Here is an 18,447-nt window from a genome sequence, read left to right as displayed (position 1 = left end):
GTCCATTCGTGCCGATGTTTGTGGTTCAGTGTGACAATGAGGGCCTTGTTGAGTGTACTAATATTTTTCGACTGTGACTGGGCGAATATCTTAACAAATAAATGAGGCAGTCAAAACCAAAAAATAGAATAACTCATAGTCTAAAGATATTGACTACAAACCTTGGTATGAGGACATTTTTGTATTATTATTATTTCTCTTTTATTAAAGTTCAAAACAGCATAGATGGATTCTCTGGAATAGCGATCAATTGAATTTTTGAATTCCGGATAGAGTACGGCACTCCTTTCATTTAATAAAATAAGCAGTGCTATTTAATAATTTAGTGTTTGATTTACATAACCTATTCTCTTAAAATTTCCTTAATATTGCTTCTGTCAAGCGCATCCGAGGTAAGCCACAATAAAAACATATTTTTAACACAACGTAGGTTTCTTTATTTCATTTAAATTGCTTGTTTCAATTCGTCCAGCAACAGCATACAATAAATTTGTGTTTATTAGAAGTTATTTGAGGTTTAACAAAAAATATTAAAAAAAAACCGCTGTTTTTTTTCGGTTTTACTTAAAAATTCGAGTCACAGATAATCAAGGAGGCGTCAGACATAAAAAGGGCTAATTGCGAAAGCCTGACTCCCCTAAACCCTTCATTTCAACCCTTTCACTATTAGCATAGCCGGGGAATCCCGTGTATTCGAGGAAAAGTATTACTTAGACGTCATAATGTATTTATAAGGCTTATTTTGGAGGTGTCAGAAATTATAATGTTTTACTGTGGCTTTTTGATAAATTAAATTTCGAAAATGGGATTTTGAAATTTGAGCCTCTACGGTTTTGAAGCAATGGGCGATAAAAATATAATAAAAAGACATTTGTTTTTTAGTATAAATATATTTAAAATTTCCTGTTTTTTAAGCATATGTTTTTTAAAACAGGTGATACAAGGATATATATTTTTCAGCCTTCCTAAAAAATTATTACAAAAATCAGAACTATATTAGGTATTTACTTAAGGTAGTCTGTACTTACTTTGCTATAAATATCGTAATTTTAAATCATACAGGGTGTTCAAAATTCGACGCTAAACTTTCTAAAATTATAAATAATTTTTGTTTGTTTTTTTTAAATGGGTGTGTTAAAAAATAAATATTTTTTGTATTTAAAGTATTTCAAAATTTTTAATGGTTTCGCAGATACACGCAGTATTGTTTAATATGGCAAAATCATTGGATGGCTTTGATAAAACTGTGGAAAATGCCATATGAAATATAAAACCGCGATAAAGATTTTGAAATACTCTTTCTCAGTACAAAAAAATGTTCATTTTTTACTCTTCATCTATTGAAAAAATAATATACAGGGTGTTCTATTAAATAAAAACAAAAAAAAATATTTTATATTTTAGAAAGTCTTCAGAAGAAATTATATTAACTTAAAATCTATTTTTAATTCGGAAAATACATTAAAAATTTGTACTTATAGCTTTTAGTCGCAGTAATTCATCTTCATTAATTATTCGTGGTATTTAATTAGAACAAAAGCCACTTGCATGCTAGGCCAAGCCAACAAAACGGCAAATAATTTTAGTTCTTTAGTAGTGTTTTTATTAGAATGTCCCACGTAATCCAGTTGGCTTGTAGGTATTACGATTGGTCATGAGAGAAAACACTTAACAACAAAAATTAGCTTTTTTTAATATTTAATATTATTTTATAGTGTCACACGCACTTTATTCATCGTTTTTACGAATGACTTCTAACTATGCCATTTTTATTAACTTAATTTTTCATAATATATCACAAAATGTAAAATAAGTTATATGTATAAATGTCATAAGTATTTTTTTTCTTTTATAGGAATATAAATAATATACCATACTGGCAACTCTTACTTTTGGGTTGGTATTTACATGTGTGGAGGTAAATCGCATAGGAATCTCACTAAGTCGGAGTGAGAGAAATGCGACGGTGTTCTGTTGCGGCGTTGCCACATTTCTCCGGTACGCCTTTCCCTATCAAGTAAAGTAAAATCACGATCGCAAACCGCTTATTTTTTTGAAAAGATAACTAGATAAAATCATTAGATAAAATCATTAGTTTCTGATCATCTGAAGTGGAATTATAAGGATATAGTTAGGGCGTCCATTTTTTTATAACTTCAGTAATCGCAATAATTTAAAAACTTTTTAACATATCGATAACTCAAGAACCACATTAGATATTGAAACTTTTTTTTATTTTGAAGTTCGGATCTTTTACAAGATGTTTAAATAAGAAAAATTCGATAGGCTTTTTTTCCATTCAAAATTAAAAAAAAACATCCATTTACTTCTAGTGCATTGCAATTTTCAGCAATCGTGTAACTATTTTATTTGTAAAGATTTTCACATACTGTCTGCGAAGAAAATATAGCAGAAATATTAAGAAAGTTTTTGAAAAAAAACTACAATCAGTTATTTCTAATGGATTTCGAGATATCGATTTTTGAATTCAGAGTTCTAATAGCGCGACCACTGTCGAACACCAACTCGATTCCGTTTTTTTGACCAAAAGTGCAAGGGTTTCTAACTTGCACTTAAAATTTACAAGCTATAGGGAAAATTACAACGACTTGTTAATCAATAGACAAATAAAGTATCGCGAGACGCATGATGTACACCATTCCCTAGAAGTACTGATAGGTACTGATTGCGTCGACCGTGACGAATCTGCTATATCCCCTTTCACGTCTCTTAGCAATGTGCACAGTTTCTCGGTTTATTTCATACGTTTGGCAACGTGTTTACTGTTCTCTCTTTGTTCAGTACATTATAAACGCATTGTACTCTTCTTACATACGGAAATCTCGACCCAAAACAAACCTTAGTATATCCCAGGAAACAAATACAGACCGTAATATGATTTACTCTAAGCCAAACTATTTTATATAGTCTACACGATGTAATTTGGCTACTACAGGCTTTGTTTTAAACGGTCTAAATGGATATTTTCTCTTTAGTTTGAACTATTCCATCAATTAGCTAAAGTTTCGGGGTTAGTCCATCTAAATCTGACGGTGTTAAATTCGATCGTTGCGCCCTCATTCGGACGACGTTCAAAACACGCCTCGTTCGCTTCGTTCCCTAATCCGGTTAAATAAACGATGTTTTAAACTCAGTTCAACCCAGTTCTATTGCGCTTAAATGTCAATTAGCTGCTTAGTTACTTTTGTCAGGCAGAAGTAAGTTTTTGTGAAATTATTATCTACTATCGAATAAAAAAAATCTAAGGATAGAGTCCGTACTTTTGTTTGCTTTGTAATTAATTTTATGTAAACTGTATAGATCTGGGGAGACATTGTGTCATGACTTCAATTTCAGTACAAAAAAATGTGGAAAAGAGGCTTCAAAAATACAGTGTAATCGAACAAAAAAAAAACGGCGTCAAAGACGATTGGGAAGTAACAATCGATGATAATTTTAGCGAGGTCTAACTCTACACGTCATTTGTAAAGCCATAAAAAAATAAAGAAGAACACGGGCCAATTCTCGGGTCTTTGACGCCGTTTTTTTTTTCGATCGTATAGTAGTTGTTGTATGAATAAAAAAAACGTGTCTCATACTTACTGTCATTGTGACTTTTGGCTGTGACGTTAAGCACAATGTTGCCGATATCTTCTGTTTCGTCCACTTCCGTCTCGTAGACGACCTTGTCGAAGAACGGCGCGCTGTCATTCTTGTCAGCGATGCCGATTCGAATGAACTTTGTAACTGGAAATTGAAAAAAAAAACAAATTTAAAATTTGTAATTTAACTTTTAGAGCTGTAAACACAGAACGTAAGATATAAAATTGTTGTTAAATGAGAGGATTACTGACAGTGACAGTTGTGTCTGTCATTTTAGTTCAATAAGATATTGTATTAAGTATCATATTTTTTATGTTGTTTGTTATAAGGGGATGTAATAAGTAACTGCAAAACATTTTACCAATAAAATAATTTTTTTTTAAAGTCTTTAATTTTGAAGTTACAAAAATAAAATATATAGAGTTCTAATAACGCGTTTTACCTGTTATAACAGGTAAAAAAAATAATCAAACCAATTTAAAAAGGAACTAAATTTAGGTAAAAAAAACAAAGTTGTGAACGGATCTGTAGAAAAAAAACTGTATAAAATAATAGACAAGGCCAACAAAAAAATTATTGAGATAATATCTTACACACGGATAATTGTAACATACACTATATAAATTTACTCGGCCATTATACTATAATTTGAGTTAATCCCCTATTACGTTTGCATTTTGCTGCCCGAAAATTGAAATTTGGGCAAATACCACTGCAATAGATCGTTACTAACTGACAAGTGATATCGTATCGCATAATATATAACACAGTTTAAACATGCATAGGCCTATTAAAGTTGATACAGTAACTGGAACAGAGCTTATACACCATAACACATTCTTTTTTTGCTAAATCGGGAGTATACCGTCTACAATTGGTGATTGGAAGATAGATACAATGGTATTATTTATCCCATTATAATTATTTCCAGCCCTGTATAGTTCATTTTAACAAAATCCACAATTATCTGCTTAAGTAGCACAATTTCCAGGGTATCTAGCAAAATGCAAAATGCCGGATAACAAATCAGGAGGATTTTGGTCAGGCAGTCAAACAATCGAAGAATTATTGGTACGCGGTATCTCGAATAAAGCTATTCTGGCATTCTGATTGGCTGGAAAATCAATTCCAGACATTTAAAGGACGTATACAAAGATCTGGATAATGTAAATTTTTTTTCGTGACTTTGTCGTAAATCTTTAGCCTTTGTTCATCCAAAATTACCTTTTTTACATTTAGAATGTATTTTTTTTTTTAATTTAGATGAAATATTATTATTTATTTGTGTATATTCCTTAGAAATGTATATAAAAGAAATTATAACAAAATGACTTTCGTGTGCAGTATAATTATGTTCACAATTTAATGTAAAATGTTATACCAAGCTTTGTGGATCAAGTTAAACTTCAACATTAACAATTACTACCTGATAACAATTACTTAATGAGGTCAAACGAAAAAGCCTAAAGCTTTGTGTATGATTACTTTTTAATTTGTTTCTAATTTTTACTTATGTTCATTAAAATCAAAGAAAACTAAAAATCTACTTTGTTCCCTGTGTCTCATGAATTTTTATGTTCTTTAATTTGAATATTTAAAAGTCTAGATTTTTTACAAATTTAAAAATTATCAGACTCACATGGTATATGAGAAAAATTATAACAAAATGTTTATCATCTTCAACAAAATTATGTACTTAATTTAATGTAAAATGCTAATCGAAGCTGTTGGGACTCATATACTCTATGTAATACGATATAATTACAAAACACTATATTTAATTATAAAATACTAATTTATAACCCCAATTTAATATTTCTACGTAATTTAAGCTACGTAGAGTATGCCTGATAGTGTGTGGCTTATTTCAATTTACATTAAACAAATTAATTTAAACAATGTATTGTATAACGGTGATGGGAAGCCATTAAAACATCTAATTACTTTACAAAATATTAATTAACTTTGTTGTATTCCTGTTTTATCTGTATGAAACATTTAAAATTTATTAAATTTGGTTTTCAAGTCAATAAAATCACGTAAATGTTATAAAAGGCAAAAAAAGTGTCATTCTGGAGAACTAATATCCTCCTGGTATCTCAGGGATGACGTATATTATTGAGCTGTCAAAATAATAAATGGCAAATGACCCGATTCACCTTTAAAACGATCATTTTTATCAATCATTTTTATCTAACGACTTGCACTTTCTTTTTCGTGTTCGTTTTTTGATTTATTTCGTGTAATTTCTCGCAAGATGACTGCGGTATAGCAACGATATATCAATGGGAGATATCTTTAAAGTCCGACTTTTTACAGGGAGCAAGAAGTTATGATATTAGAGATATATTTGTGATAAATATCGAGCTGTACGTGTGAGTAGCAGAAAATATCGCAGCAGAGGAAGATGGAATTTTTAAAGTTTTATATAATTTCTTTTTCAATAATGCAGATATGATTTTAAAAGTAATATTAAAACTTTTTACTAACAGCTGTTAAATTAAAAGATTTGAAGGATGTATATTTTTTTATAAATGTTTTTTATAAACTTCAATTAAATTTGAGTTAATATAAAACCCTATACTATTCTAGCTTTATAATTTTATGTTTTTTTTTTAATTTTTATTATAAAACGATAATTCTATCACTCGGCGTGATAACCTGGCAGGCTGTGGCGTTTAAACAAAATACTACTACATCTATTATATCTCTGACTACTATTAACTGCTACTAACTAACAATTTGTTTTGTGTGGTCTGTGGTCTGTGGTCTGTTTTTGTTTAAATGTTTTGTTCATTATTCATGCTGGGGATTTATTTTTAAATTAATGTTAATCGTTAGACAACCAGTATTTCTTTTGCATAATCAAAATTGTCACTCTAAATCGCTGTCTTTTTTAGACAGATGTCATTTGTCTTGTAATTATGCAATTCATTATTCGAATTCCCAGAATGTTGTTAACAAAAGTTTCATCTTAAGATAAAATTTTAATCAATCACAATTGTTTATCTCCATCATTTACCGGATCAATAATACAGAAATTACAGTTCAGTTACAAACAATTCATTATTTATAGTGATTTAGAGTAATATTCTCGTTAATTATTTGTTTGAAATAAATATAACAGAGTCCTAAAATAATGCCAAATTTTAATATTTTTTTCGCGAAGAAAATCTCATAGACGTGTTTTTAGGCTCGAAATATATCACTCCTAAAAATATTTGCGGTTATTTAAGGCTCACCCTGTATATATAGATGGAGAGAAAAAATAAACGAAAGTATTCAAAAAATATTCAATCTGTAATACTTAAAATATTAAATTTTCAAACAGATTGATTGGCTCCAAAGAGAAGAAAAACAAAAACGCATTTTTTTTGCACCCTTTTCTACCTGGCTTAATCTCCCTATTACTCCCCTTCATCCCTTCCATCCTTCTTTATAATTACCCCCACCCTTATTTCATTATTTTTATATCTGTCACACCCTCAACTCCATTTTAATGCTTTCCTGTTTCGTTTTTTTTTTATTTGAACACCTTGTTTGAAAGAGTTTGAAATGAAACGAAATAATGTTCTAACAGGCTTGATAAAAAAGACGTGTTTTTCACCTCGAAATATACAAAATGATTTCGATTAAAGCGACAATCGAAAAATATGATTTATAGGTTTGAGGGGTTGCAAAAAGCAAACTTTGTTTCCTTAATGTTTATTTTATTTTTTCTTCTTTTATTGTTTGTGTGAATTTGCTTCTGTGACTGATTCTCTTGAGTTATAACTCATTATACAGTCTCTGAACTTTGACAAAAGCCAGTATCTAAGACAGTTTTACGGAGGTTAAATCTCCAGTCGGTTATAAATAAATAAATAAATAAATAAATAAATAAATAAATAAATAAATAAATAAATAAATAAATAAATAAATAAATAAATAAATAAATGCCTTTATTGTCAAAAAATTTTATAATTTGTAGACAAAGGTAAAGTAAACAAATAAACAAAAGGGAATACAAAACATTATACAAATAACATTGTCAGTCTTATTGTTTAAAATAAACATTTATAAATGTTTACAATGTCAAAGAACAAAAAAACAAAAATAAGATTCAAAAATATTTAGTAAGTTTATACTAAATATCAATGACCTCTAGATAAATTTACCTCGATGTCATTGGTAAATATAGTAAAAGCAAACATTACACCAGTGTTTACAAGATCAAATTCGATTATCACAATATAAGTCATTTACTGCGTAGAAAACCTTGTCTAGTAAATAAGATTTCAATGCTTTGCGAAATGAAGAAAATGATGTTATGGATTTGATTTCAAATGGCAGGTGATTGTGCATTTTTTTCGAGTTGTATAATATTGAAATTTTAACTAACTCTGAGCGTGGGGTAGGTAGATAAAGATCTTGCTCCGCGTTCCTGAGTGGCCTTTCTTAACATTTTTAATTTTTTAAAAAAGTCCTTGCAATGAGTTCTGCTGTTTAGTCCCAGTGAATATCGACCAGCTCTCTTCTGGAGCTTGAAAATAGCCTTTTAAATGTTATGCCTTGTTTATTCTATTTATGATATCTTCCTCTGTGTCTCCCTTTGTTGGTTGAGATTTTATAGAAAAAAATAATATCCTAAGAAAATAAAATGTTAAAAACGTTACAGAATTTAAATTGGGGAATTACTGATAATAAAAAGATAATTTCAGTCAGTAAAAGCTTCTTTCAGCAGCAATAATTGCATTGGGCTGTAACGTACAATAGCCATATTGAAATAATCCGCTTCATGACCCTAAATTGCCCTACGTTGTCCTTCCGGTTCAAGCGATTAGCCCTTAATGGCCGACTACGACAAGATGGCGACATTATACCGGAAGTTGGAGCATATTATCGCCTTCCTCCATTTTGGTGCTTGGCTATCGGATGTTAGATGTAGCGTGGAGGTATAGGATTGGGAATATCTGGACCTTAAAGAGGCATTCTATCGTATATGAGATGTCTGTTATACCGTATGATCGAAAAAAAACAGCGTTATGGACTGCTGGAGAATGACAATCGGTAATAGTGTTAGCGAGGTCAATGCTCACATAAAAATGTCAAAAAATGTGAAATTAATATTTAATTTGAATTGAATTGACTGGTTTTTTAAAAAATGAATAGTTTTTTTATCTGCGTAGATAACTGTGTCAACAGCCTTCTCTTTTACTTCTTCCAAAAGCAAGGAGTAGGACATGCTATTTTTTTTCAAACGCCACAAATATTTTTTTAGACAATTTGAAACGTCCCAAATAATATAAAAAGTTTTAAAAGTTATGCCTTGTATGTCATTATATATCGAGAATGGTATGGTTACGCTCTTTGAATATGACACTTTTGATGTTGGTTGTTTTTTTTTGGTTGGTTGTTTGGTTTGTTTATCCGGCTGACTTTCAAGCCGGATAAATAAACTTCATAAAAAAATTGGATTGCTTCCTCAAATGTATACAGGGGTATCAAAAATTGCTGGTCTATTTTTTAGTTGTCCCAAATATAAAAATATATATTTAAATATATTTATTTTCGTCGATTTTTTTGTTTATTGAACCAGATAAAATAAATAAGCCTTGTTAAACAGTTTAAAAGCCTGTATTTAAAATAAAAATCTTCAAAAAATATATATTTTTATATAAAAAACGGAAACACTACGTTACAATTCATTTGTATGTTCTTTAGTTAGAGGTTTGTATACATGAGGCATGCATTTTAATTGAACCCAAATAGATTTATTGAAAGCCACTTTTGTATTGGATTAAAAACACAAAAATAATTGGAAAAAATATGAAAGATAATAATAAAATAATAAAATTTAATAATTGGTTTTTAGTTAGAATTCCAAACGTATTTGTGATTTAGTTTCATTTTTTTTCACTAAATTTGTTAAAAAAATATTTCTAATCATAGAGTAATGCAACTATACATATACCATAATAAAATAAAACAAAATTTAAAATTGAAATCATTTAAAATAAAATAAAAAATTATTGTTCAAACTCATTCCTAAAATCTGTTTAAATGAATAAAAATATTTGTAATAAATAAAATATATAATATCTTTTTTCGTGATTTAATAAAATATGGAAATTTACGTACGTTAAATCTAATGTACGTTATATAATTTTTAAATGAAATGAAACAGAAAGCTATAAATTTTCCGGAAAAGCCCCATAGAAATCGCGCTCTGCTTCTATTTTTAATAGAAAAAAATGGCTTTATTAAAAAAGAAAATTTAAATTTAAAATTTGTAGGAAATATAAATTGCTTTTTAATGTGTCTTTCGATATTAAACGATTAATTTGTTTCAATATTTAATATGAGAAATTTTATATTGAAATATAATATATAAATAAATTAAATAGTTTAAAATTTTATCAATATAAGTTCAAATAGGTTTGTACAAGGTGTCCCACTAAGAATAGCTCTCGGCTGTATCTGGGAAAGTATTGATTGTAGGGCTTGCGGAAAAAAATATTTATAACTATATGAGAAATTGCTGGAAATTATTTTCAAGTTTGTAGAACGACCGCTAGGGGGCGCAACTGCAACAAAAAGTAAGAAAATGGAGTTTTTACACAATTTTTTCTAGATAAGGTGTACTATAAGTAACAGCTTCATAATCTTCAGTAAATTTTGAATATTTTTTGTTAGAGCCATTTTCCCCTATCCACCAAAATAAAGTGGTGGGGGAAGGTTAGATCTATTTTTATTTAAATATTAATAACTCTGGACTGGTTATTTATAGTACCCATTATCTAGGCAAAATTCTATAAAAATTCATTTTTTTTATTTTCCATAGCAGTTGCGCCCTCTAGCGGCCGTTTTACATTTTTTTATATTTTTTAAAAGGGAAACCCAGTTAGATACATCAAAAATGGAAGAAGGCCTTATCTATTTATATCAATTCTCTTAGAAAAAAAAACTAATCTTGTCTCAGACTCTTGTCACTCTCAGTTGTCTCTAATCTTGTCAGTATCTTTAATCTAAAATAAATGAAGTTGTCTTGTTTTTGGAACGTATGTTTTTTTATATCCTTTTAATTGGACCAGTTCATTTTGTGGTCAGAGTCTAGTGCGGCTGATGGAAGACAAACTGCACGAAAGGGAGACAAAAAGAAAATAGAAGTCACTGTCATCTGTCAAAGGGAGATTCTGGAGTTTTATACGGATGAAAACGAGAATGAATGATGTATAGGAAAGAGAAGCTAAAAATAACTCGGGCTCTATATGTCCGTTGTTATAAAAAAAGGTCTTTGTATATGTGAATAAAAAAAAGAATGGTTAGATTTTTGTAAGGATAGTGAGGTCATTTATTAAATATTCTCCTGTCCTTTTTGTTAATCACTTTCTTAAAATTTGTATCAAAATGACCGTCTGTCCGTCTGTATTGTATAGTAATTACCAGCTTGTACCAGCGACTTCGTTCGCGTCGAATTAACATCATTTGTAATGGTGATGATAAAGCAAAGCAAGAATTTCCATTAACATACAAACTGGATAAAATGTTCTCACATTTATGTCAGCATGAGAAAAAACAATATGGCGATATTATTATATAACTTGGTAATATTTGGGGGGTAGTTTCATCTCGTTGGAATTTGACTTTCGAAAAATCCGTTTGCCAAAAATAAACTTGTTACGTCAAGCAGTTTAAGCAGAATCGTGATTAAGAAATTACCCAACTTTTTGGAACACCTTGTATGATTTTTTAAAAAAAATCAGAATATGTAAAAAACCAAATAAATTATGCTTGTCCAAGCGTTTTTCCGAAAGACTAACCGTTTTTTAAATAACAAATATTGTAATATTTGAGGGGCGTTTTCACCCTCTTGGAATTTCAGATTCGAGAAACCCCCCCTTAGCGAACCTCTACACCCCACAGTCAATCCGTTTGCTAAAAATCAGCTTTAAACGTCAAGCATTTTAAGCAGAATCTGTGTGATTACTTAATGGTCATATTTTATGAAACACCCTGTATGAATTTTTAAAAAATCTTAAAATATGTAAAACAACAAAATAAAATATACGTGTTTAAGAATTTTCCCGAATAACTCACCGGTTTTTAAATAAAAAATATTTTATTATTTGAGGTGTGGTTTCACCCCCTTAAAATTCGAGTTTTGAGAAAATCCCTTCTTATCGAACCTCTACACCCTAAAGTCAATCCGCTTTCCAAAAATTAGCTTTTTACGTCAAGCGCTTTAAGCAGGATCGTGATTAATATATGACCAGATTTTTCGAAACACCCTGTATACATTTTTAAAAAATCTTAAAATATGTAAAAAAACAAAATAAAATATACGTGTTTAAGGGTTTTTTCGGAAACTTGACCGCTTTTAAATAAAAAATATTGTAATATTTGAGGGGTGGTTTCACCCCCTTGGAACTGGAATTTCGAAAAATCCCTTCTTATCGAATCTCTACACCCTAGAATCAACCTGTATGCCAAAATTGAGCTTCTTACGTTGAGTGGTTTGAGCAGGAATCATTACTCTTTGATTAGAAATATTTTTTAACAAATTTAGCGAAGTGAAATTCTCTAAATCACAAATATATTTGGAATTCCAACTAAAAACCAATTTTAAAATTGCAGATATTCATAATACAGAAACACAGCACATCCTTTCATATTTTTTCCAATTATTTTTGTGTTTTTAATGCAATTCAAAAGTGGCTTTCAATAAATCTATTCGGGTTCAATTAAAATGCATGCTGCATGTATACAAAACTCTACCTAAAAAACATACAAATGAATTGTAACGTAGTATTTCCGTTTTTTGTATAAAAATATATATTTTTTGAAGATTTTTATTTTAAATACCGGCTTTTAAACTGTTTAACAAGGCTTATTTATTTTATCTGCTTCAATGAACAAAAAAATTGACTAATATAAAAATATATAAATATATATTTTTATATTTGGGACAACTAAATACAGCTCAGGATCTCTATTTCCCGAAAACAACAGAAGAATTAACTTAGCATGGAGTACATATGGAAGAAGCTCAATAAGATTCAAATCCAGAATGCTGCTTTATATAAAGAAGAAAACATTCGATCAATGTTTACTACTAGATAGTTAAAACGGATATTATCAAAAAAACTGCAGGTGGCACAACGCTCAATAGAACGAAATATGCTGGCAATAACTAAGAGAAACCGTAAAAGAATAGAGTGGATACGAAGAAAGATCCAGGTTATAGATGTCATCCACAGGAAGCGAATCCCTCAAGTGGTAATAGGCAGGATACCTGGCAAGAAGGACGGATAACAGATGGATAACAAAAATTACAGCGTGGCATCCAAGAGGAATTAAGAAGAGAGACCTAGAAGAAGACCAAACCTAAGATGGATCTATGATTTTAGAAAATTAGCAATAATAACTTAGACAACAACAATATACAACAATGGGCCCAACTACAAAGAGAGATACATGATTTTTTGATAATATAAACAAAAAACATCAAACAATTTATGTAAAATCTTTCGGCGAAAAAACTCCTGTGTTGAAAATGTTAAAAATAACGTTAATGAATTATAATCCGGTGTTTAACCATAGTAAATTTTTGTTATTTTTAATATAAAATTCAATTGGAAGTGATTGAAAAGTACTCCCTCAATACAAAAAGAAATGCAATGAAGTTACCATTAAGGAATAAATAATAAATTAAATTCACTACAAATTTCACTGGTTTGAAATGACGCATAAAAAATTGTGACGTCAACTATCAGCATTTTACTGAATAGTTGACAGAGGGCGCGAGCCTCTGAGGAATAATATTATGGCGTGTCTAGTTCTCTGCTACCGTATTTACACCATATATCTTAAAATCACGTTAGATTTTTCTATTTTTATTAAGATCGTTAAAAAATACGTTTTTATGTGGGTTTATTCTTTATTACTACCATTTTTATCGAAGCACTAAACACTACCAAAGTTGTTCGGATGTTCGAGGCGTTCGAGGGTTCGAGGTTAGATTTGTGTTTTGTGGATTTTGCGTTTGGCGTTAAATACTTTTAGTTTTCAATTTTGTTTTATTGTACCCTCTTTATTATTTTTGTAATGAAGGGTGTTAATGTTTGTTTTGTGAAGGGCTGTCTAAATAACTCTGAAGGCTCTCCAAAAAAAGTTTTTATAACTGTTCCTTTGTATGAAAACCGTCGAAGAGCCTGGTTTGAAGCAATATGTCGGCAAAAGTCCGAGATTTTGCTGTGAAGATTATTTTAACGTAAGTTTCTTAAGTTTTATTTTACAAGTAATTTTACATCTACTTTAGAAAAATGGTTTTTATTTACCTTTGTACCTGGTGGCAAACCGTGACACTTTTGATAGGTGACGATATTGATTAGGTGATTTTTTTTTTAAATGGGATGAAATTGAAGAAAAATAAAAAAATACGGGTGTCACAAAATTGTACGACGATTAATTATTTGCGATAAAAAAACGATGGTTAAACTCCGGATTCCACGATTAAATCATTCAGTGGTTTATGTAAATCGGCCAGAAATCCCTGTTGCATATATGACCGAGTTTATATATCATAAATTCTACATCGATACGATTAATGGAGGAATAAATCCCGGAGATTTGCGGCTTACGCAACCATTAAGAACATATGAGAAGATTATGCCGCTTAAAACGTATATTTATCATAAGATTACAATTTATTTAATGTATCCTTTGATACAGGGTCCGGCAATAGTGCGTCGGGCATCTGTATATACCTAAATATAAATTTTTTACTCTTTTATATGCCCTCAACTAACTGAAAAATATCTTTAAAACTTACTAACGCAAGAGATAGTAAATTTCAAACATGAACGTCCTAACTATATTATACAGCCTTTTGCTTTTTACCTACAAAAAGAAAATAGGAAAAGAAGTATCTTCTACTCTATAGAGGAGAAAACTTTTCCGGCAAACTCCTAGAACTATACATCATCAATGACAGAAAGTAAAAAGGGTGTTTTAAAAGTTTGAAAAGCTTGTCGATCGAACTTTTCAATTAGGCTTCATTAGGATTAGAGAAAGAAAACTAAGATACTTTTAAAAGTCTTTAAAACGTTTTAAACTATTCAAAAATATACCCTTAGTTCGAAAAGGAACCTTCAAATTTTAATATTTATTTGATTTCTAATTGTTTCAATGCAAAAAAAGAAATACACAGTTTTCTATTACAGTACTCTGTAAAGGCAATATTTGGAATACTTGGTGCCCAATATAGTTGCTTTAATTTTTCATTTGTTCTTTTGCTCCATATGTTGTCCATGTTCTTTCCATAATTTCTTGAATTGCATTTGGTTTTCTTAGAAATACAGTTCCTAGATATGCGAATGCATCTACTTCCTCAAACTTGTATCGTTTCCCTCTCTCAAAATCCATTTGTAGACATCTTCTTTTCTCAAAATCCCAATCTGACCACTCCATAAACTTAGTTTTCTTCTCATTAAACACAAAGCCGACATTTTGCACTTGATCTTCTAGTCTTTTGGTCACCGATATCAGCTCTTTCCGATCTCTTGCTAAGATAACTAAATCATCTGCAATGGTGTCTTTTTGTATAAATATCCACATTTTCAAAAGTCGATTATTAAACCAATCTCGAACTTTTTAAATTATCGTTTAATACAGCTTTCCTTCTTTTATAGCTCATTACCCTTCTCTTAATCCAATTTTACTCAAGGGTAATCCTTTTTTCGCCCGATGCTTTAATAATATTAAAAGATTATTGGATTTTCTTTTGGGTCTCAGCTTCTGGGGGCCATTCTTGGGTTTACCCCATTTTCTTAACATGTTTGTAGCTGTTCTTGCTGCTTTAGCCACTTATACTTCGATGGGATAGTGGAAAAACAGAAGGCATTATAGGAACTATTAGACGATATGAGGCTTGAATTTTAAAAAGTTTTGTTATTTGGGGTTATATACCTGGATCAGGGTTGGATTACGTGTATTTTGGTCAATTAAAGTATTAGAATATTATAGGAAAGTAATCAAATATAGTAGAATACCTTTTAGTTTTTTTGTTATATAAGGAGTATACGTGAGTGCTACTTTACAAAAAAAAACTTTTGTTCTTCGGATTTTTTTTCTTAATTTCTCCTGGGTACCATGCTGTAATTTTTGTGTATCATCTGTTACCCGTTCTTCTTGCCAGGTATCCTGCCCACTTCGACTTCAGGGATTTGATTCTGTGGATGTCATCTACTACCTGGGTCTTTTGTCGTATCCACTCTGTTCTTTTGCGATCTTTCTTGGTTATTCCCAGCATATTTCGTTCCATTTGGTGTTGTACGACCTGTAGTTTCCTTATAATGTCCGTTTTAAATGTCCAGGTCTCGCCGGCAATGTTTTAGCTGTGGAAAACTTAACCAACGCCATTCCTATATCTCTTTTCACGCTGTTTTCCTGCAATCACCCTGTAAAATATCCTCCAAAGTTTCATTAAGGATGTTTTGGGAGTTTAATTTTCAATTTTCCTACTTATTTCGTAATAAATCAGGTCGTTGCGTAACACAGATTATCTCGGGACCTTCTCCAGAATTTCCAGGCCATGGAAATCCATTTATTCTTTGTCACAGACAAGAAAGGGGAAATACAGGTCACATTTCGGGGAGAACTAAGACTTCTATTATACCCTGGGGAGGCTATATGTCTCCCGGAATTTGTCACAAATACCAACATAATTTTTTCTTAATGAGTTCCTGTTTTAGTTGATGAAGATACGAAATAAATACACTAAGAGGTTAGAATCAAAAAGCAACAATATAAATAGAGATATATTCGATACTAATCAAACTTTTAGTAACGTAATCGAGGGCTAATCGATATTTTAAATTCATTGTTGCTAACCATGGACATATTCGGCGCCGGGCTGACTGACTGGAATTTAAATTTCGCGCTGGGGATTCAGGTGGTAGCTCTGCTGTAAAAAATGTCAAGTTACCGCATTTATTTATTTATTTCCCGACATTGTCATTCGTTTTGACACTGCGATTTTTGCTTAGAACTGAAGCAAGAATTGAAATATGTAATAATATACAGGGGGTTCTATTTAAAAAAATGAAACTTTGATGTGCCACGACTTTATGAACGACCCTGTATACTTAAATTTATTACTCGCTAATAGCTATTTAAAAATCGTCTAACTTTTGTATGTAACTTTTTGCGGTACCTCCTATATTTTACCTAATAATCGACCTTTTCCATACTTAAAAGCGACCCTATATAATAAATAAAAATGAAAATTATTATAATTAACTTAGATACATGTTTTTTAATAATATTAACCCATAATACCCCCAAAAAACTTGTTCAAGTACCTTTTTTGCGGCTGTCGTCTCGCCGGCAGACATTGTTCAATCGGCACAACCCTTTTTTTGCTATGCACTATTTCCCGGGGATATTTCCACGAAAATTTTCCCTGGTGAAATATGGGGTTTCTCTAGCAATGTGAACCGAATGCGTTTTATACTTGTCGAAAAGTACAAAATGGCTCATTTTTCAGCTGCTCCGAGTTTTACTGAAAATGTATTCGAAGAGATATAACATAATTTCATTGAATATAGAAGCTTTCATGCTAATAACAAGTCTGAAATCCTTATTAAAGATGTTATTTTTACCCATCAGAATCCCCAAATATTGACGTTTTATTAACAATAATATTTTCTCTAAACTGGACGTACTAAAATTAGGTAAAGAGAATAACGTCCTCCTAGACGAAACCCAGTATCTGATACGGCTTTACAGAGGCTTATTCTCCATCTGCGATATCAGTCGTACCAACGTTTCAGTACCAAACTTCACACGTAAAAGTGTAATAACTTTTCGTCCGTACCTGTATAAAACTACTGAGTAAAAAAATATACATTTACGACGTTTTTTACATAAAAAAGGTCTCCTGGTTGAAATCGCTACTAGTAATGGTTCTCGAGATATTTGGAATCGAAATTACCAATACCTGTCATCACTGACATAAATTAAACATGTTGACTAAATAGTTATTAGACTGAAATGAGAAATTTGAAATGTTTTTGTGCCAAAAGTTTAACAGAAACTGTTTTGCAGCGATTCTAGCTTGTAGAAAACAACTTGTAGCGATTTTTACTAAGAGACATTTTTTACGTAAAAAGTCACGAAAAGACGAAAATACAAATAGAAAACATATTGCCATCAGAATCAAATTTTCCATGTCAAAAAACTTCTAGACGCCAATTTTCATTCAAATATTAACGTTACTTTAGAAATTATTTGAAAAAAATTGAAATAAAAATGAAATTTCTACACCCTGTATCTCCGAAATTCAGCATTTTAGGACGTACATTAATACGAACTTTTTTAATTATTTTATCTGCAGAATATGCTGGCCGCAGTTTTCGGAATACAGCTTATGGTAAACTGATGATGGACACATGCCATCCAGTTCGGAAGGACCCAGTCCAGGAAAGTTTTCTCGTTATAATACGGTTATAATATATTCTTTTGATGATAATAATGTTATTTAATAATGAATTTTTCCTCCTCAATCCAAGAAACGTACTTCTTCAGCTTCTGGTAAATTGCTGATGGACATATGCCATTCAGTTCGGAAGAACCCAGTCCAGGAAAGCTTTCTCGTTATAATTCGGTTATAATATATTCTTTTGATGATAATAATGTTATTTAATAATGAATTTTTCCTCCTCAATCCAAGAAACGTACTTCTTCAGCTTCTGGTAAATTGCTGATGGACATATGCCATTCAGTTCGGAAGAACCCAGTCCAGGAAAGCTTTCTCGTTATAATTCGGTTATAATATATTCTTTTGATGATAATAATGTTATT

The 18,447-nt window shown here is 30.6% G+C and overlaps 1 pseudogene; it reads right to left on the bottom strand.

Annotated features, from left to right (window-relative positions):
* LOC115885378 overlaps positions 1-18,447 on the bottom strand; it is a 126,801-nt pseudogene that overhangs the window by 44,775 nt on the left and 63,579 nt on the right.

This window comes from Sitophilus oryzae, unplaced genomic scaffold (assembly GCF_002938485.1).
Source record: "Sitophilus oryzae breed Bouriz unplaced genomic scaffold, Soryzae_2.0 scaffold_381_pilon_pilon, whole genome shotgun sequence".
Lineage (NCBI taxonomy): Eukaryota > Metazoa > Arthropoda > Insecta > Coleoptera > Curculionidae > Sitophilus > Sitophilus oryzae.
The sequence above is the reverse complement of the archived record's forward strand: the minus strand, read 5'-3'. Positions and strand labels throughout refer to the sequence as shown.